The sequence below is a fragment of the Cupressus sempervirens genome, chromosome 2 (genome assembly GCF_028749045.1).
Source record: "Cupressus sempervirens isolate cs-2001-9-10 chromosome 2, ASM2874904v1, whole genome shotgun sequence".
NCBI classification, from domain to species: domain Eukaryota; kingdom Viridiplantae; phylum Streptophyta; class Pinopsida; order Cupressales; family Cupressaceae; genus Cupressus; species Cupressus sempervirens.
Window position 1 is genome coordinate 57590542 of NC_143119.1, and position 22540 is coordinate 57613081.

Here is a 22540-nt window from a genome sequence, read left to right on the forward strand (position 1 = left end):
GGGAAGTTTCTGGAAATTATCCGAAATCATCTTGCACTACAAATATTAACTTTATAAAATTAAATAATTAAGTTTATAAAGTTAGAATACAACCTTTATTTAATATTGGAATGAGTAGGCCCCGCTTACTTAATTGGAAGACAAAATCGACCCTCTTCCCATAATTATTTGCCTATGAGAGTCAATGACAGGCAAATCCCCTGTTATAATTATGTTGCTAAGAGAGGGACATGATAGTCCACCCTTCCGGATATTGCTTGCCCTCAAGCAATCTCAGAGCTGGATGCTGCAAAATGGTCTCATTCTCCCAAGTAGCATCTTTGACTGGTAGATCCTTCCATTTAACCAAATATTCTCTAATTACTCTTTGGCGGAGCTATTTTTCTCTGCTTCCTAAAATGAATTTCGGTACCATGATCAATTTCCCTTCATCATCCAGAGGCGGCAAGACTGTAGAAGGTATCACATTCTGTCCCAATGCCTTTTTGAGACGTGATACATGAAACACATTATATACTTTGCTGTCTGCTGGAAGCTCAAGTTCATAAGCCAATTCCCCTATTCGCCTACTGATCCTGAAAGGTCCATAATACCTGGGTTTAAGCTTCTCTGACCCACTCTTTTTGAGAGTAGATTGTCGAAATGGTTGAAGCATTAAGTAAACCATGTCGCCCACCTCAAAGCTTCTCTCCGTCCTCTTTTGATCTGCGTATTGCTTATACTGATTCTGTGCTCGAGCGATGTTATCATGTAGAGAGCTAATGATATCTTTACTTTCTTGCAGTAAATCCCCAACACGTGGAACCCGAACATCACTTATCAATAAGTCAATGAAACTGGGTGTATCATAGCTGTATAATGCTCGAAAAGGTGTCATTTGGATAGACATGTGGAAAGTGGTGTTATAGCAATACTCACACAAATAAATCCATCTTACCCAAGCCTTCTGCTAATCAGCTACATAATTCCTCAAGTAGCCTTCCACCCATTTGTTTACTATTTCTGTCTGTCCATCAGTTTGCGGGTGATAACTAGTACTGGGTGTGAGCTCAGTACCGCATAATCGAAACACCTCTTGCCAGAAATGACTCAAGAACCTACTATCCCTGTCACTGACAATACTGTGGGGTATCTCATGTAACCTGAAAACCTCCCTGAAGAATACTTCAGCTACCTGTACTGCAGTATAAGTAGTGGTGATGGGAAAGAAATGAGCATATTTTGTTAGCCTATCCACCACCACATAAATACAATCACGTCCTTGAGCCTTGGGCAAACCGGTAATGAAGTCCATGGATATGCATTCCCACTTCTAACACGGAATGGGAAGTGGTTGTAGAAGCCCCGCTGGAAAGGTGTGCTCCTGTTTATTCTGTTGGCAAACGGAACACTCACGAACATACTGCAAAACATCCTTCTTAAGTCCTTTCCATGTAAACCGTTCTCGTACCTGTCTATATGTTTTAAAGTATCCGAGGTGACCAGCTATAGGTGAATCATGAAGAGCTCGCATAATGAACTGTTTCACCTTCGATCCTGGGACTAAAAATATCCTGCTCTTGTAAATAATCAATTCATCCACAAGTGTATACCTGGTATCAACAAGGGTCCCATCAACTATCCTAGATGCCCATGAATCTCTGGCATATTCTGCAATAATCAGATGCTTCCAATCCTCAAAGATTTCAATCATTGAACTAAGATGTGGTCTGCGTGACAAGGCATCTACTACCACATTCTGTGTGCCCTTAACATAAGATATATCGAAGTCATATGCCTGTAACTTACTGACCCATTTCTGCTGCCTATCATTGAGATCCCTTTGCCCGAGGAAATGTCTTAAACTGTTGTGGTCAGTTTTTATGCAAAATTTGCCACCTACTAAGTACTGCCTGAACTTAGCTAGTGCATGCATGATAGCTAACATCTCCTTATCGTAAATGCTGAATGATCTCTCTGGCCCACGGAGTTTCCTGCTTTCATATGCAATTGGGTGTTTATCCTGCATTAAAATAGCCCCAATACCATCTCTTGAGGCATCACACTGGAGTTCAAATGGTTTCGAGAAATCAGGCAATGCTAGTACCAGACACGAAGTCATGATCTCCTTGATCCTGTCAAAACAAGTCTGTGCCTTTGCTGTCCAAACGAAAGCTCCCCTTTTAAGCAAATCTGTTATAGGGGCCATGTGTTGTGAATACCCGCAAACAAACCTGCAGTAGAATCCACATAAACCAAGGAATCCCCTTAACTGCGTTAGGTTCTTAGGAGTAGGCCACTCCACAATAGCACGAATCTTATCAGGATCCATCCGCACTCCTTCTTTGCTGATAATATGACCTAAGTATAACAACTCAATCATTCCCAAATCGCATTTGGACTCTTTGGAATACAAGGATTCTTCTTGCAAGGTCTTCAATACTGTTTCTAGATGCGTCATGTGCTCCTGCCATGTTCGACTATATACCAAGATATCGTCAAAAAATACCAACACGAATTTTCTCAGCTGATGATGGAAGACCTTATTCATGGTGGACTGGAAAGTGGCTGGTGCATTGGTCAATCCAAATGGCATTACTACAAACTCAAAATGCCCACAGTGACACCTGAATGCAGTCTTCTCAATGTCCTGTTCTCTGACTCTAATCTGGTGGTAACCTGATCTCAAATCAATCTTACTAAAGTAGCATGCCCCATGTAGTTCATCTATTAGCTCATCAATCCGTGGAATAGGATATCGATTCTTAATGGTTTTCTTATTCAGCATCCTGTAATCTATACACATATGTAATGAACCATCTTTCTTCTTAACCAAAACTACTGAGGAAGCAAAAGGAGACTTACTAGGTCTGATGTGTCCCATTGCAAGAAGCTCCTTGATGGTTTTTTCTATCTCATCTTTAAGCCTTTTGGGATGCCTGTATGGAGTAATCATGACTGGTTTAGCGCCTTCTTCCAATTCAATGATGTGCTCGATCCCTCTATCAGGTGGTGTACCAGGTGGAATATCGCTGAATACCTTACTATACCTTTCCCTCAATATCTGTATGTTGGGATGATATTCTGTCTTGGGTTGTTCCTCCTGTGTAGGCATGAGAGTACACATGGCTGCCCATTCGAGATCCTCATGTCTCACCAATCTTTCCAATTGTCTAAGAGAGATCGTTTGGATATCACTATTCCGAATAGCTCTCAATACATGCTGCCTCCCATCTACTTCGAACTTAATCTCCATGTCCCTGAGTCGAAAGGTAACTTTGCCCAATAAACGTAACCAGGTCATGCCTAAAACGATATCCAAATCACCCATATTGACCACGTGGTAATCCGCTTTGAACTCATAATTATTCAGGCGTAAAGGCATGTCTCTGACCATCTTGTTACACTTAAGAGTGTATCCGTCAGCAACCTGTACACGAAGACCTTCAAATTCTTCTGTCTTAATACCACGATGCTCAACCAATCTTGCATCAATGAAGTTATGTGTGGCTCCGGTATCAACCAATGTAATCACCTTCTGCCCTGCTAGGACACCACGTAACCTGAAAGATCCTTCCTGTTGAATACTAGACAAACGCCCTTGCTGTAGATGCAATTCAGGTTCTTCCTTCTGTTCTGACTTTCCCATTTCTTCCTTAGATTCTGAACCAGTGTGTTCATCTTCCTTTGCCGTACCGTCGGAGTCTGATCCTTCGTAATATGCCCACATAACTCTATTGGCTTTACCTTTTGGTCGCAAGGGATAATCATGATCCCTGTCATATGGACCTTTGCAATAGAAGCATAATTTCTTCCTTCGCAAGTCATTTAATGCTTTTGTATCTAGGGGTGTGGTAGATTTCCCTTTGGTTTCAATGCTCTTCCCTTTATTTTTATCAAACTTCCTGTTGTCTTTGAAAGAGGTAGTACTCCTGGGAGTGAACCGGCTAGAAGGGGCTGTAAGTTCCATACTTTGTGCTTTCCTCATGGCTTCCTGCAGTGTTGGTGGGTCAAATGCCTTAATCCATCCCTTGAGGGGTTCAGACAATCCTTCTGTAAATAAGATAACTAACCTCCTTTCCGATACATCTGGTACCATCACTGACAACCTCTGAAATTCACTAATATAAACCTCCACATTACCAGTCTGTCTTAATTGTGCAAGGTCGCGAAAATAAATTTTTGGATCCTTCTTATCAAAACGTTCAACTAATCTATCCACAAAGTCCTGATACGTTGTTACCTGGTTGTGTTGCAAGGTAACCATTCCATGTGACCACCAGTCATGAGCTGCGCCTTCCAGATGCAAGGTAGCATATCTAATGGCATCTATTTCAGACATACGCCTTAAAGCTAGAAAGGTGTCCAACTTATGAATCCAAGCTTGTGTCATCATCTGACCACTTCCATCGAAAAAGGGTAAAGTAAGTTTACTGACAGCTCGCTGTAACTCGCTATCATAACCTCCTCTAGGTCTCCTATTTTGGTGGTTGTTCCTCATATGTTCCCTTCTTTGGTTAAGATATCGATCGAAGTTTAATAATTCACGCACATGCGGGGGTAATGCTTGCCATTCTGTCGTAGCAGCCCTAAGATCATCCTGGAAATCTTCTGGTGCATCTTCTTCTCCCATCTCCTGAGCCTCTTCCCTTAGGAATGTGGGACGAGTAGGTCTATTTGCTGTCCATGATCTGCGCCTAGGAGCACCTTGTGATCCTGCCACACTCCTATCATCGTGATCAGATGTGCCTCTTCCTTGATCCTGAATCCTGGGCTGAATAACTCTTTCCATTATGGTAGTCAAAGCCTGTAGTGTCTGAGTTATTTCTTGTTGTCCGGTAGTCATGGTTCTGTAAAATTCTCTGGTTTCATCCTCGTTGACTCTGGGAAATCTTGGCGGACTCTGTCTTTCACCCATATCCCTGTTCTTGAATAGGGTTTTTCTTGCGAATATAATACTGAGAATTAAAGTATCTTTACCCAATCAAGATGGCAGGATTACTACTCTGATACCATTGAGATGATCCTAGCTAATCAAGACTACTATTATACTAGGGAAATTAATTACTTCAAATAAATGTGCTATTTGGGATTATGGTCTAGCTCTGTCACACTGGGAAAAATTAATTTAAATAATCACAGCAAATGCATATAATCAGAAATCTACAATATCTCATTATTTGTCAACATTTGTAGCACTGTCAACAAAACATATATTAATCAATGGGAGTCTGTTTAGTGACCCAAAATACCTGGCACCTTATCAAACCACCACTTTGCAATTGGAAAAATGATATCCACCAAGAACAATATTGGTGTGCTCAGGCTTGGCGTTGTCCACGGGTCGGATATGAGCACCGAACTTGGGTGGAGACGGCAGTGGAAATGGCTGGATCTGCCGCAGACGTTCGATGATGAGTAGCTTGCCGCTAACGGTGCCAAGATCGTAGGGAATGCCCTCTCCCGCCCGGCGGTATTGGCTCCATCTAGGATCGTGGTGGCCGGTCTGAGTTTAATACTGGCCCAATGTTTAAAATCGCAGCCTGTTCATTTCGAATCTGCCCCATGACCTTTCGAAGGGAGCACCCGCTAATCTTCACCCTTTGAGTTTATCCTTGAACCTGCGAAATGGATGATCATGTGACGCTGAGACTCCGTAGCATAAGAAACCTATTGAGAACTCCGTCTGTAATTTATTCCCCTCTGATTGGAGATGGACATTAGACTCTTATCTGGTTCGATTGATATTCTGGCTTCTTCTACGAATTTTCTCCAACCTTACAATGACTTGAAGTATGGTGATCTATTCTTCCTGAATCTCCCACTTGGCCTTAGGCCACAAATTTTGCCCTGTCAAAGTGACTGCAGTATCACTTTCAGATTGCAATAATTCGGATGATATTCCACATCCTCAAAATTGCAGATCTAAGAGAGTTTCCGTTCTCAGAGACCTCTAAGAATTTGCAGGCCGGGCTACAAATTGCTCCAACTGGAAATAGAAATCGAATCATTAAACTGCTTGCTTCAAAGGGAGCCCTATGTCCTCTATTTATCTCTTTGTCGGGAAGTTTCTAGAAATTATCCGGAATCATCTTGCACTAAAAATATTAACTTTATAAAATTAAATAATTAACTTTATAAAGTTAGAATAGAACCTTTATTTAATATTGGAATGAGTAGGCCCCGCTTACTTAATTGGAAGACAAAATCGACCCTCTTCCCATAATTATTTGCCTACGAGAGTCAATGATAGGCAAATCCCCTGTTATAATTATGTTGCTAAGAGAGGGACATGACATTGTTGCTTGTGGAATTGATTATGTATGATTTTTTTCATCAACATTTCAGATCATAGTCTGTAATCCATCATCATTCTTTTCCAATGATGATAGATTACCAGTGTGATTGAAAACATTGATGAAAAAATTCTTGCACAACCCATTCTAAAAGCAACAACTAAATTTTTTTAATGAAAATTTTATTTATTATTTATTTTTAGCCCTCCCATGAATCATAGATGATGTACACTTTACTTGTGATTTGAATTAAGTAAAGACTTCATGAAAATTTTGAAAGCAATGGAAAGACAAGGTTGTTGCAATGCGAAACAATGAAAGATTGAAGAAAAATATGAAAACAATAGGTGGCACAATGAGCTCAATTCACACAAAATCATGAGTCAACCAGCATTAATTTAATATCTCCTTGACTATGCATTGATTAAACATGGTCGAATCCCATTGTGCATACCTTTTACTTGCCCACAACTCTCTTGGATCACACTTCCAAAAACAATTTTCTAAATACGTAGATAAATTCATTCATTTCAGGCATGACCCAATGTATAATATATAATTATTTTCTCAAGGGTTTCTCAAATAAGTGAAAATGAATAGTACCTCAAATAATTAATACAAAGCCATTTAATTTAATTAACATGAATCTGGCCATGCAACTTCCTTTGACAGAGATGGGAGGAGGAAATTATAGCTTGCAGATTCATCCATCATATGCCTGATTGTCTTCTTCAGAATTAAGGTTGCCTCCACATATTTATTAGGGGAAAAATTGAAGATAAATTTAAAAAAATTATGCCAAAAATGCTTGTAGCTAATCAAAGAAAGCATTCTAAATATGCATGACCATAATACATCTGCTCCAGAAAATGGAGAAACAAGTATTTTATTGATCTGTATAAACTCTTTACATAATACATTTATTGTGGTTAAGTCTCTATTTATAGAGCACATTCACCAATCAGATACAAAGAGAAGTTTCCAGAGTTTCTCCTATGACAGAGTCAAGCATGGTGAAGGAGAAGTGTTAGAGCACTAACAATTTATTTACTTGTTGACTTTGGAAATGTTATAGACTAGCATGAGACTAAGAGTTCTATTGTAACTGATCAATGACAACTGGCAGTAGACTGAATGTTCTATTATAGCTATTTGATGACAAGAGTTTGACTGCTTCCAACACCCTCCCTTAATTTCTACCACTAAAGATAATGTGTGGGAGAAATTACAATAAGAAATTTAGATATGATAGGTCCTAGCATTGAGCCTTGTTAGGTACCCATTTACAACACTAAAAAAATTTGGCCTCTTTTCACTGTCAATTTGTTCCCTATGTCATTATGATGTGGGTTTTTAACCGGTTGACCCATAACCATTTGAGATTTGCCCCAACTAATGAAATTGATTTTACTTTTGGATATCTCACCCAAACAAGTGGTTTTGGCTTACCACAAACCTTTCATAAAAAACTTAGGTTTTGCACCCAAACAAGTGGTTTTAGCTTACCACAAACTCTTCCAAAAAAAATGCTTTAGGATCCTAAACAAGTGATTTCAGATTACCAGAAACCTTTCAAACAATTTTTAGGTTTTTCACTTAAACAAATGGTTTCAGATTGCCACAAACCCTTTGAGCACTTAAAAAATCTCACTTTTCATGGATGACTTGCTAGATGATGATTTTGATTTGCAAGAACCATTTCTTGAGAGTTGACATTTTGATAGGTTTTGATTATTCTTCACACTCAAACATTTGTATTTAAACAAACCTTTTATCATACTTGTGATATTTTTCCAAGTTGATGCATAACTCCATCCAACATCCATTTTGAAACATTTCTCCATAGAAATATTTTTATATTCTTTGTTCCAACATGTGTTTTCACAATGACTTTTTAATCCACAAAGATTGCACGGATGTAGATCCCAACATTTGTCTTTCGTGTGTCCTTTCCTATTACAATTTGAACATTGCATGTATTGTTTACATTGAACAAATTTGATTGAATCCATATAATAATTTCTTTCATCTATCATATATCCTAATCCTTCATACTTTAGTCTCATTATTGTCTCAATAGGCTCTATGATTCCTTGTTGCTGTTTTCCCAATCCTTTACCTTTGTAACCCATTTTCTTCATTATATTCCATCCAACATTTTTATTATCACAACTAATAGTATTTGGTGCCACATTTTCATATTCTTTATCACAAACAACCTCAACAGAGTCACACTTTTCTAGTGGTGAATTCAAAGCATTTATACCATATCAAACATCACATACTAATTTTTATTTGACACATGCATTTCTTTCAATGACAAATTGATTTAGTTCATCCTTTAACAAGTCATTCTCTTCTTTTAATTTCTTCATTACCTCTTCTAATTCATCATTTCTTTTCTTAACATTATCCAACAGCTTTAATTATTTATCTAGCTCTCCATTTGCATCTATATAGTCATTGATTTGATTTAAAAAGTCGCATCTTTCTAGATTCATTTCATTTCTTAACTGTGTAAGTTCTTCTTGCAAACAATTCTTCTCACAAACTAAGTCTCCATTTTCTTTCTTCACATTTATTAATTTTTCTTCTAAAATGTTTATCTCATAAATTAAATTTTCATTTGCCTTTAACACTCTTTTATCTTGTTTCCTCATTGCTATTAATCCAAAAATAACACTTTCTTTGAATTAACTTGGCATTTTACCACATTTCACAATCATAGTGACAATTTCATATTTTTCCATCTATGCCTTTAAGAATTCAAATGAAAGATTATTGAACATGATCACCATCTCAACAATATCACATCAAATCTTATGACTTTTTCTCTACATTGATAAAATAGATAATTTTACCTCCAACAGTCTCATTCTTCTCTTAATGTAGACATGGACAAAATGCAACCAGCCGTTCTCTTGAGTAATCTTTTAGCAAACAATTTTGTTCTTCTTTAGACAACAACTTCAACAAACAAAACAATCTATTCCACTGCTCATCTTTACTATTCTTCTTTAGACAACAACTTAAACAAACAAAACAATCTATTCCATTGCTCATCTTTACTTTTCAAACACCCAAAGATTTCTTTGATGCTCCTCAATCACATTATAACCTACAATATAAAAAATACACTAAAAAATCTACCATGGCCCAAGTGTCAATAAAGCTTTGATACCATGATGAGAAATTAAATTTTTTTTTTGCCAAAAATGCTTGCAGCTGATCAAAGAAATCATTCTAAATATGCATGACCATAATACATCTGCTACAAAATATGGAGAAAGAAGTATTTTATTGATCTATATAAACTCTTTACACAATACATTCATTGTGGTTAAGTCTCTATTTATAGAGCACATTCACCAATCAGATACAAAGAGAAGTTTCCAGAGTTTCTCCTATGCCAAAGTCAAGCATGGTGAAGGAGAAGTGTTACAACACTGATAGTTTATTTACTTGTTGACTAGGGAAATGTTACAAAGTAGCTCGAGATTGAGAGTTATGTTGTAATTGATTGATGACAACTGGCAATAGACCGAATGCTCTATTATAGCTATTTGATGACAATAGTTTGACTATTTCCAACAAGAATAAATAAATTAGTTAAGAACTTTTCCTCTTTCACATTTTGGAATGGTAGTTAAGAAATTTCAAAATTGCATGTGGGTTATAGTATGAGGATCTCAAAAGAAGCGATAAATTGGTTGGGAAAGAAAGCGATGAAATGGCCCCCGATGATGACTTTTAACATTAACATTCTTGCTTTATCTAGGGAGGAAATTATTTGTGGTAGGGATATCACTATCTTTGTAAACAGAAAAAATTCATAGTACTTTTAATTTTAATGCGGCCATTGAACATATTTCCTAGCCTCAAGGTGAGAGGATTGATCTTGGTGTTAATAATTTTCATTGTTTTGTCATTATTAGTAAACAAAGGTTTTCAATTTTAATCTTTTAAAAATATTTGACATCTCTAAATTCAGAAATGTTTTAGTTTTTCTTCTTGTGCTTCATCTAGTTGTTGAAGATGTAAATTTAAAAGGCAAATTGAGAACATACAAATAGAGACAAGAGACAAGATTTATCGTAGTTCACCACAACTTGTGGCTATGTCCACAATGAGAGTACAGATAATCATTTATTCAATCATTGCTGCTTACATACATAAGGCTTTGTCCTTATATTTATACATTAGTCTTCAAGAGAAGACAATGAGACAAATAACAAGAATGTCAAATGAATAGACATGACAATTGGACTTCACATCCAACAATCTCCCACTTGAATTTCAACTCATGTTGTAACCTCATATTTCAATAACCTCCCACGTAAACTCTACTTTACCTTACCAAATTTCATGTTAAGAACTTGCCAATACATAATCACCATAGTTGGAATAGAAACCACAACTAGCTGCTAATCACATCCAAGCAACTATAGAACATCAATAGATTTATGTTGAAATATCTAGCTCATACAACAATGACCAATGTCAACCAAAAATTGACTCAATCTACCAATCAACACATTAAAGGTGTCGTACTAATTTGAGTTAATTTGTGAACTACAAACAACCTGTTGCAAAGTATCATGACCTCTTCCAAGTTATTTCTTGGGAGGAACACCCATGCAAACCATAACTCATCCTTTTATTAACACCACCAAGTACTCAGCTGTGTCAAACATGATCTCCTTTACCTCCTCATATGAGAACATTTACAACACCCAACCACTATGGATGAAAGATCTTTGTAAATAAGAAGATCAAACTCAAAACATTCCAAAAAATTAGGAACCATCTCCAAACTCAAATGCACAAGGAGATGAATCTGACAAGTAGATCAAGTGTGAGGAGTGAGAATGCTCTTCCCAAATACACCAAGTCACAATGACTAGTCTCTAAGAACAATCTCCACTAGGTTCATAATAAACTTGCATCCATCCACAGGTGTAGGCTCCTCAAACTTCATGTTGAAACTGTCATGGCCTCCACTTAGAACCCTAATTATAGTGTTCTCCACTGACAAGAGATAGATGAATGATATACAAAATACATTACTATTAACTATTGATATAATGATAAATAAATATAATATATTCATTAAGCATGATTTAAGGTTATATATATATATATATATATATATATATATATATATATATATATATATATATATATATATATATATATATATATATATATAAACATATTGATATAATAATGATATTATATAAATATAATAATAATAATAAATATAATATAAAATATTAATACATCAAATACTACTATGATGTATACTTATTTGATAAAGAATAAATAATGTTTATGATAATTAATAATCAAACAAAGAATAACAATTAATATATTAGTAAAACCTTATGAAAACCTTAATAATAAAATATAAATTATATAAATAATAATTATAATAAGGGCATTAGAATAGACACATCCCTTCAAACATGACAAATATATAAGGATATCATTTTTGGAGGAAAATATATCGTTATGGATTCAAAATTCATCTTATCAAATATAGATGGAAATCAGGAACATTACAAATGGTATCAGAGCATTTTCCCGCCATCCTGATGGGAAGAACATGAATATATAACAATTTCTACAATGATGAACAACTACTTCAAGTATACACATTGATATATTGTACAAAACAACTATGGAAATTTACAAGGATTTCAAACACAGAATGAGAGAGTTTAGGAAAAGTGGAAACTTATAGATAATATTGAAGTACACTAATTGAGTTGGAGTTACAATTAGCTTTTAAATACCATAGACATAGATGTACAGTGATCTTAACATATTAATTGATAGAATCAGGCCAAACATTTTACCTTTACAAATTGATTCTTATTCTTTTAACTATTTTGCATTCCTATTTTCCATATTAATTTAATTTAGATTCATTAGAAACAATATTTAAAGTAACCAAACACACGGATATCCACAACAAGTAGTCAACAAAATGCAAAATTGAGACCCAAGCCAATTGAAATAGGCTTAATCCTCAAGCATATTAATGTATTCATTCATCGCATGCTAAAGCAATGGCATAGCAAGAAGCAAAGGCTTGAAAACCATGACCAACATCCTCATAAGAATCATGTGCATTATATCAAATAGGGGAAGCATCATGAGCTAGCACCACCAAATTTAAAGGAACAACACCCAAAGCAGGAACCAATGCAAAATCCACACCAAAAGTGCTACCAGTGAGAACCATAGTTAAAATATTTATCCAAATCTACCTCAAAACATCAAAGATAATGTGGTCCAACTCTTGCAACACTAGACAAGCAATTCACAAATTAAAAGGTACACTTATATTAGGAGATGTAGATACACCACACAACCTTCACAAGAGTGGGCACTAGGCTACTTTACTTCACCAAAAGATAATTCTGAATCCATATTAAGAGGCCAACACTTTGAAATGCAGAGATGACCAATTGCAACAAGGGGGATATTAGACCATTTTTTGAAGTCAATCACCAAAACGGCAAATCGCTGATGTTTAAAGTCCATCACCAATTATGCACATCGTAGGCCTTTATGTGAACCAAATTGAAAAATTCTAGAAATAGAGCTAGATGTAAAATAAGAAATATGAAACACTAGTCTTCATCTTACCTTATGAAAGCAAATATATCACATGGGATAGATTAGACGAGAAAGAAAATTGGGTGATGTACTTAGTGAAGACTTCCAGTATGTTATTATTCTTAAAATGGAAAGCACATGACATTAACACTTCCTTTAAAGTTTGTAAGGGGGGTGGACATTACTAAAAGCTTAAGTTATGTTCTTTATTTAATGAGGTAAGTACATATTTTTCTTATATGTTAATTAATATGTGATATTACTTGTTGGTGATTTGTTTGAAATAAATACATTAATTTCATTAATTTTCAATTAAATTTATATTATAGAAATGTATGATGATTTATCAATAAATTTATTAGTATATAAAATAATAAATTTGATATATTGTAGATCATGATTAGAGATAATTATATATGTGGGCAATAATGTTTTGTTTGACATATCAAAACTAATTTTTTGCCTAAATTGAAAGATAAAACTATAAGTGAAGTGGATAGAAATTTCTTTTGGGGTCTAAGAAGGGATATTATTCAAAATATATGTGCTTAAATTTGTGATGAATAGGGAGTGTGCATAGGGTGAGGAGTAAATCGGTTGAGTTTGGGCATAGGAATCCCAATATGGATTTTTACGATCTGAGGGAGCCCCAAGCTAAGCATGTCCAAATTTGAGTAGCACTAAACCTTCCATCCAAAATAAAACTAAACATGTACATAGTGGGTAGGGAGTTTTCATAGGGGGAGGAGTAAATCGGTCGCGTTGGGGTGAGAAAATCCCAATATGGATTAAAGATCTAAGGGAGCCCTAAGCTGAGTGTGTCCAACATTGAGAAGTAGTAAATCTACCATCCATGTCAAAATTAAGCATGTTCCTAGTGGGTAGGGAGTGTGCATAAGGGGAGGAGTAAATTGATCGCATTGGGGCAAGAGAATCCCAATATGAATTAAAAATCAGAGGGAGTCCCAAGCTGAGCATCTCCAAACTTGAGCAACAATAAATCTACCATTCACTATGGAATGATACGCCCTATTATAGTACTAGCTATATAAAATTTGTTTAAAATATGAATCTTCAAGAACTTTGGATTTTGAGATAGGAGAAAGGAGCATGACATTCTTGATCAAAGTGGTAAAATATTTCTTTACCTTTTCTTATTTCAGTTTGAAAGCAAGGTTCTAACATGTATGCTATGTGTCTACATTGTGTCTTCATGCATCAATGTGTTTGCTTTGTGTCTTCTTTGTGTCTTCCTACATTCATGTGACTACATCATGTTTGCATTTTGTGTTCACGTATTAATGTGTCTAATTTTTTTCTTCATTCACATGTACCTTCATTGGTTGCTAACATGCAAACTTTGCAAGTGTTTAACACATATGCAAGGAAAAGAATGAACTTGAGTTATAAATTGCTCGAGGACAAGAAAACTCGAGAGGGGCAGACTGTCATGGCCCCCACTAAGAACCCTAATTATAGTGTTCTCCATCGATGAGAGATAGATAAATGATATAAAAATACATTACTATTAACTATTGATATAATGATAAATAAATATAATATATTCATTAAGTATGATATAAGGTTATATGTATGTTACCATAATATAATGTAATATATATATATATATATATATATATATATATATATATATATATATATATATATATCAACATATTGATATAGTAATTATATTATATTAATATAATAATAAATATAATATAAAATAGTAATACATTGATCACATACTATATCATGTATAATTATTTGATAAAGAATAAATAATATTGATGATAATTAATATTCAAACAAACAATAACAATTAATATATTATTAAAACCTTATGAAAACCTTAATAATAATATATTAATCATATAAATAATAATTATAATAAGGGCATTAGAATAGACACATCCCTTCAAACATGGAAAATATATAAGGATATCATTTTGGGGGAGAAATATACAACATTCATTTACATACTTATTCAACTACAAACCCTGACCCTATTTCACAACTTATGTCCCATTTAATTATTTACTATCTAGAATAGATTCAATTTAGATAGCTATAAAGAAATAATTCCAAAAATAATACTTGAACTATATTTTACTATACCTTATCCATAACTTTCAACTATAAAATAATCATTTTATCAAGCCCTACACTAACCTAACCATTACTCAATCCTCCTAATTTCCAAATAAGAAGAAAAACTATTAAATCCAAAACAAACATTTCCCATACTAATTATATGTTCAAACTAATAGGAAATATATTTAAAATAAGCCCAATTATAAGTCACCTAACCATAATTACCAAATTTTAACACATAAATATTATCCACAAACAATTTATTTAGCTAACTAACTAAACAATTCTTACTAACCTAATCACAATCCTTTCTAACCATTAACATTTATCATATATTCTAACATTTGAAAGTTAACAACTAATTTTAACTTGCTAAAACTAATTAAAATCTAACACTATTTACTCAAACACAAATCCCATGCAATCCTTACTGACACTTAACTCAAAATAATTTAACATTTAACATCTCTAACATAATATGTAAAATCTCTAACATCTAACCCCTTACTCCTATTAATTCTTAATAACAACTAATTCTAAAACCAACATATAATACTAACAAAACACTTAACAACAATTTTACCTTAACTTACTAATCATAATCTAATCACTAATATATACTAACACAAGCTCTTAACTACCATAGTAATAAAATTAACACAAACTAAAATTACTTACCATTCCTAACCACTAACTTAACTTCCCTAACTTCTAACATCTTACCTAACCTCTAAACCTAACTCCCACTACCCAATGACAACTTGGGTGGCTTCCCAAGTGGTTGCATTCTGTGCCACAATAGTCCTCTCCCATATGGTATGCTTGACAAGGCATTTGTTAAATGAAACAAAGGAAGGTGATACCAACAAAAACTTTCACCCCATTCTTAGCCACCCACCCTTACCCTCTTGTCATGGCATATTTCTAGGAATACTTCACATGATCCAAGACTCCATTTTTTAGGTCTTGTCCCCCACTTCATGTGCATGCAAAAGCTCCAATCTTGAGTGCTTGGAAAGGGAAGAAGTGGGTGAGGTTTGTAAATAAACTTGCCTCTATTGTTGACTAGGGAGATGGGGATTCATATCCCACTTTAAACATTAAACTCAAACAATTTTGTTCACCTTTCCATGCCACATGGGTCAGCAGGAGGAAAAGTGTGCTTCCTTAGGCGTGACATCATCACCCATGTTAAATATTTCAAGGAAGTTATGGGATAAAGTTAGTTTATTGGGGTTAGGATAACGTAGGATAATAATTTTCTTTTCTTTTGGAATTTAGCCTTATAGTTATTTTTATTTATTTACATTATCATCATCTATGACTTTGAGAATTTCATTCCTATAGTTTATATTTATTTAATGACTGTTATAGAAATTTTTGAATTAATTCCTTTCCTCATGCATTAGGTAGAATGCTGTATGTGCCTATTTTGGACAAAAAAAAAATTTTTAAGGCAAAAGTTACATGGTTTTAATTTCAACTTCCTAGTGATGTTATTAGGACCACTTTCAATAATTTTAAGGGCAACTTGAGAGGCAAGAAGAATGTAATCCAACTTACATTTAAATCTAATGATTTATTGACATGTCCATAAAGCAATTAATCATATCTAAATGTGGGTTAATCCAAGGACTATGTTTGCAATCTAATTTGCACTTGATCTCATATTGAAATCTCACAAAACATACGTACAGTAATATACCTTCATTCTTTCCTCATTTATACAATTGTACAAGGGATTGATTTAATTTTTGCTAGAATGTAAATCAATAATTAAATAGAAATGTCCTTTAATTTTATTTACTAACAATAACCATAATGGGAGGATGATTGAAACAATGCAATAATCAATGAAATATTTTTCCTATTTAAGGTACTATCATGTTCTATTTCAAAACAATAGTGGGTGAGCCACTTCATATTTATTTTATTCAATCATCTGATTCAAGGACTCCCTCAAGAAAGAACCAAGGAAGAAAACCCAAGATTATAGTCATTTCAACAATAAGTTTAACAATCACATTCTTACAACAGGATCATTATCCCAAGGAGAAATCTCCCAACATTTGAATTTAAATAGAACTCTGAATTTTCTGCTTGGTTCCACAATAGAGAAACCATTACAAAGTCTAGAACACATCAAGGTAATCATTGACAGAATGAAACTGACTAAGAGACAAACATTTTAACATGAAGACACAATCAATCATTTACTCCCATCCAAGTTTACACAATAGGTTCATCATTGAACCAGACTAGGGAGAAGGTGGATTTTTCTAGATAGGAGATTCTGCCATTTTTTAAATTCCAAAACTCAAAACATGGTTTGTGCTAATGAGTAGGGGCCCATAAGACCCTACTCTCTCCCTCTCATCATCCTAAGGAGAGAATCTACACTATTGGAGTCCAACTAAAGACATCCTCCCATACATGGCCACTTCTTCCCTATGCGAGGGTGAGTAATGCATATACAACTCATACCCTTCAAAAATCAAAAGTGAAAATCAAAGAAAAACTCATTTCAATCCCTCCCAAACATGTTTATCAAACACACGAACATACAAATGCCAGAAAACTACTTAAGAATGAACACAACATGGATACATGAGCTTGAAGGGTTCCTACCTTCACAATAGGGTGATGGCAACTAAAATTTGAGATGAGCTTCCCTTCCTTCTCCTTCAATCTTGAATTGCTCTCTAAAACTAAAGGTTGGGTGAAAACTCCTCCATCCTCAAATCTGCCCCTAAATAAGATCCCAACTCAACCACCTTCAAAATGAAATAACTTCCCCACTTGACCAAGAGCTCCTAGAGTCTTCTAACCCAGTCCTAACATTAAGGCTAACCTCAAGGTGGAGTTTAACTTATCAAACTCATGATGGAACTTCAATTTTCGCAATAAGGCAAAAATGGAATATTTGAGTAGTCACCAAAGTCAATGAAAGGGACTATAGGGGTGGAAAATTCCCCCAACCTATACATATAACCATGGGTACATATTTTTCATAAGTTTTGGCCTCTAGGACTATTTAGCGACCTACTAAAATGCTTGAAATAATTGGACTTCCTAAAAACCCTATGAATGAAATTTTATCACTAAACTTTGATTAGGGTAATTAATCCCAATTACCCACTAATTAGCTTTAGATCACTAACCTAGTCCAATTCAAATTCTTTGGTTACTTAGCTAACCCTAATTATCATGCTGAAATGCATATATGTATCACGAGTGTCAGGAGACACAATAAAATTACTATTACAAAAACATTAACACTTAATGCTTACAAAATGATATGTTCAATCAATTCACGATACTAATAAAATATGAACAATGAGGTCTACATCTTTTATTAGACTCAACCCTAGTTTCCTCAAACGATACATAGGATCTAGTTATGATTCTCTATTAGATTCCTTGGCTAATAAATCCTACACACTCATTTCACACATCAGTACCTCAAGAAAATCACATGCATATATATATAACTCATTAGGAAAAGTACATAAATTAAAACATAAATCTTTTATTTAAATAACCCTTTCCAATTTTGGCACATATTTAATCATCTATAATTTCATAATCAATATAACATAACTTATTCATTATTCAAATTAAAATACTAGAATAATCATTGTTAGGCATGAATATACCTAACATCGTAACCATCACCAATTAAGGAATACTAAACTATTTGAATGTATATAACCTAATCATCGAGGTACCATAATCAACATCATCATCATTAGGTGAAAACATCTCATATCATCGTTAGTGAAATTTTAATGTTTAAATAGTTGAGATAATGTAGTAGCTCTCAAATCACTGAGCATTAAAACATGGATGAATCAACTACTCTCAATTTTCATTAGGACATTCACAACATAAAAAATTACTTCATATCCATTCTAACACCCCACCAAGGGATCCAAAGAATTAACCCTAAGTTTCTCTAAGTTTGGTAGCATTTTTTTAATTTTTTTTAAAAACATGAAAGTAAAACCATTCATAACATAGTAGTGAAAGCAATAACATCATCCAACTGAAAGTAAACATAAATATACATACATAATAGGTTACATTCTTTAAGGATCCCTTAATGTTGAATTCCATCTAGTACTACATGAAATAATAATGAAAAGTCCAACATTCTTAATTTACATTTTTGATTTCTCGATCATCCACTATACATGCCACATGGTATGAAAGGCTTAAAAGAATATACATGTGTGAAAATAAAGTGCATCTTCATCCTAATTCTAATCCATGATGCAAATTTTATAAGGTAAATGAAACCAAATACCATACATGATACATCATCATCATAAAAGATATAAACATCCATCATAAAAGATAACCATATATCAAAAATAATTATCTAAGTGCATGGTTCCTCCCAACCGTAAATAGTATCATTAGACCATCATGGGCCCTACCCATCCCTCCATGCGTAACATTCCAAATCACCAAAGATATCATCAATATAATCAAGGTAGGAATGTCATTCCTAAATCATACTACATCATATGTAGAAAATAAATCTAACATGCAAAGAAAAGCATAAGATAACATCATCTAACATATGCAAATCATTGATGTAAAGATATGTGTCCACCATCATAATCAAAGAATGCATCAGCCACGGTGTCTTAGATGGATCTCATATGGTAAGAGTGAAAAAGAACTACCACCCAACCGCATGAAACCTAAATGGTCCACTCCCACAGCACTGAGGAGATAATCTCAAGTCCCAAACAAGTTATCAAATCACATAGCACAAATACTCTCTAAGTCGAGGAATCCTAAAAGTATACTAACTCAAAGGTTCCAATCACAAATTGATATCTGATCCCAGAGGCACACAAAGACATGTAGGAAACCTACTATGCAAGCGGGAAAGTGTCATCACATGGATCACACTAGAGTTACCCTGGTAGTCTCCCAATAGTATCATGCCTAACCACTACTTTGAGTTTTTCTACAAATTAGGACCTTGCTGTTATAAGATTTTGTTCAGATGTTATGTTTGAATTTCTATAGAACTTGGTTATATTACTATCTTTGAATCATGAGACTGATGTTGAACGTATTTTCTATGTAGAACTATTATTTTAGCAGTAAATGTGATTTAGGATTTTATGATTTGAATCTGGCATATTAATGATTGCATGTTGATAGAGTATCGATTATGTTATTATGTTTTTAACTCTTTGTTTTCTGCATTCTATTTCATATTGTATGTTAACTTGACGTTGCAAATACATTTTAAATGGTAATATGCTGTATGCATTCAAAATATTTCATTGTACTTTCATATACATAACTATAAAGGGATTAAATATTTATATTATGTATACCCTTGAGATGGTTTCATTTTCATGACTCATATTAACTTGTTATTTGAGGGAAATCGCAGTTTGCATTCATATATATATATGTGTGTGTGTGTGTGTGTGTGTGTGTTTGTTAAAAGGGTCTAACACCCTAAGTTGAGGTTGGCATATACATTTCTATTTGTTTTAAAAAAAGGTTTAATTACCTCTTAAGCATTAAGGTAACCCTAAATGGGTATCGATTGCGAAGAAGGAGAGAAACATAGTTATTTTGTTGGAAGTCAAATTCATGGCGGTGGACTTGGTACTGCCAAATTTATGGCACTATGATTCATATGGTGTAATGAATGCTTGTTATGGGGATTTATGGCACCAATGGTTTAGTCGGCCATTTCGTGTTGTGAGTTGGGTTTTTGCAGATTATGGGCCGAGTACTAGGCTGCATTACTCTATTTGGTTTTACATCTGTGATCTTGTGCTGAGATATTGGCATTATTATGGGAGTTGGTTGGAAGGGAAACTTTCATATTGGGTTTAGCTCAATGGAGTTACTCCTCAAAAGTTGTTTGTTGTTGTTAATGCATTTTTCTGCTTCACCCCATTGTGAAGTCTTTTGCGAGTTATGTGAGTTTGCATTGTAGAGTTTGCTTACTGATTTTGGATTCAGCTTTTGGGGCTTTGGCATCGAGTTGGATTGAAGAGCAATCTTGCATCTTCAGTTTTACAAGTAGGGGGCAATTTCTTACCCTACTCTTTTGCTCTGTTTGCAAATGCCATGTTATTTCATTTAGCATAATGTAAATAGTTATTAGTTTTACATATTGTGAATTTACATTCAAGGATGAGTATATGCAGAGCATGGCACTACGTGTGATGCTTAGCTCTGCATATATCCACCTTTGAGTCTTGTGAGAAACATATGGTTGCGACAGTTAGCTTGCTGGCTGTTGTGTTAATGGAAAACAAGTTCTGTGCTCCCATTGGATGAGCTTTGTGAGAACCCATATCTCAAGCTTACTTGGTATTTTATAGAAAAATGTGAGTGGCTCAGCCTCAGTCTTGAGTATGCTTTAAAATAATGGGTTCATGACTATAGTCAAGGGTAGAGGCATTTTGTCAAATGGATAGTGTGAAACCATGACAATGTTAAATTAACATGTTATTAGCATAGCATTTTTATGGGTAATGAAATGTTTGAAAATTTTCATGAATCACGGCCGATATACTGTTTGAACATTATTGTATAGTTTGAATTCCTTTATGACAGTTACCTTGTTTTATGATATTAATGATTAATACAAGGGTTATGTCATTGTTTTATAAAGAGAATAGTATGTCGAATTTGATAGCTCAATTAATTTATATATTGAAAACAGTAACTTAGAAAATAGTATGTGATGGTTTTGGAAATGACATTTTGTCAAATATTTAAAAAGAAAGCTTGATTGAAACAGGGAACTTCCTGTGACAGTATAAATTATCCCATAATTTATAATGGAAATTGAGTTATAAATAACTGTTGTTGTGGAATTGGTTGCAAATGAATAAGGCATTATTTTAAAAAACATAGATATAGATAGATGTTGTTATATCGATAGGATCATTATGTGAAGAGATTGTGTGCTTCTATTAGCTTAGGGATTTACATCCTAATTACTTTCGGCTATTGGCATGATGTAAGTTACTTTGCATATTGGTGAAGTGTATTTTGAATTAATCTCAGATGTTATATTTTAGTTTGTGATTGAAATGTAAGTTGTTTCATTTGTGAAGCAGATTTATGATATATGTTTGATGATTTGTCAATTAAAGTAAGATTATCATATGTGTATTATTTAATTATCTTGGCCAATTCGAAAGATATGCTTAGTTTGTTATAATAGTAGAGATAAGTAGTATAGTACTATGACTGGTAAATATCATTAAATTGATGTAACCGTTTAGTTATATTTACGAGATCGTAATATTGTAGTATTTATTTTTGTTATTAAAATAACCTAAGTTTACTTTCAAATTTGACAGTAGAAGATGAGAGTTTTAAAGGATGAAGAATGTAATATCATGAGAAAACTGACTTTTTATTAGTTACATGTGCATTCTTAGAATATCTGATTGATGTGTATGTTAAGGATAGCTGTAATGAACATATATCAAGGTGGCTAAATATCGATTTATCCTATTCAGTTAATTAATTTAGTTATAATTTTAAGA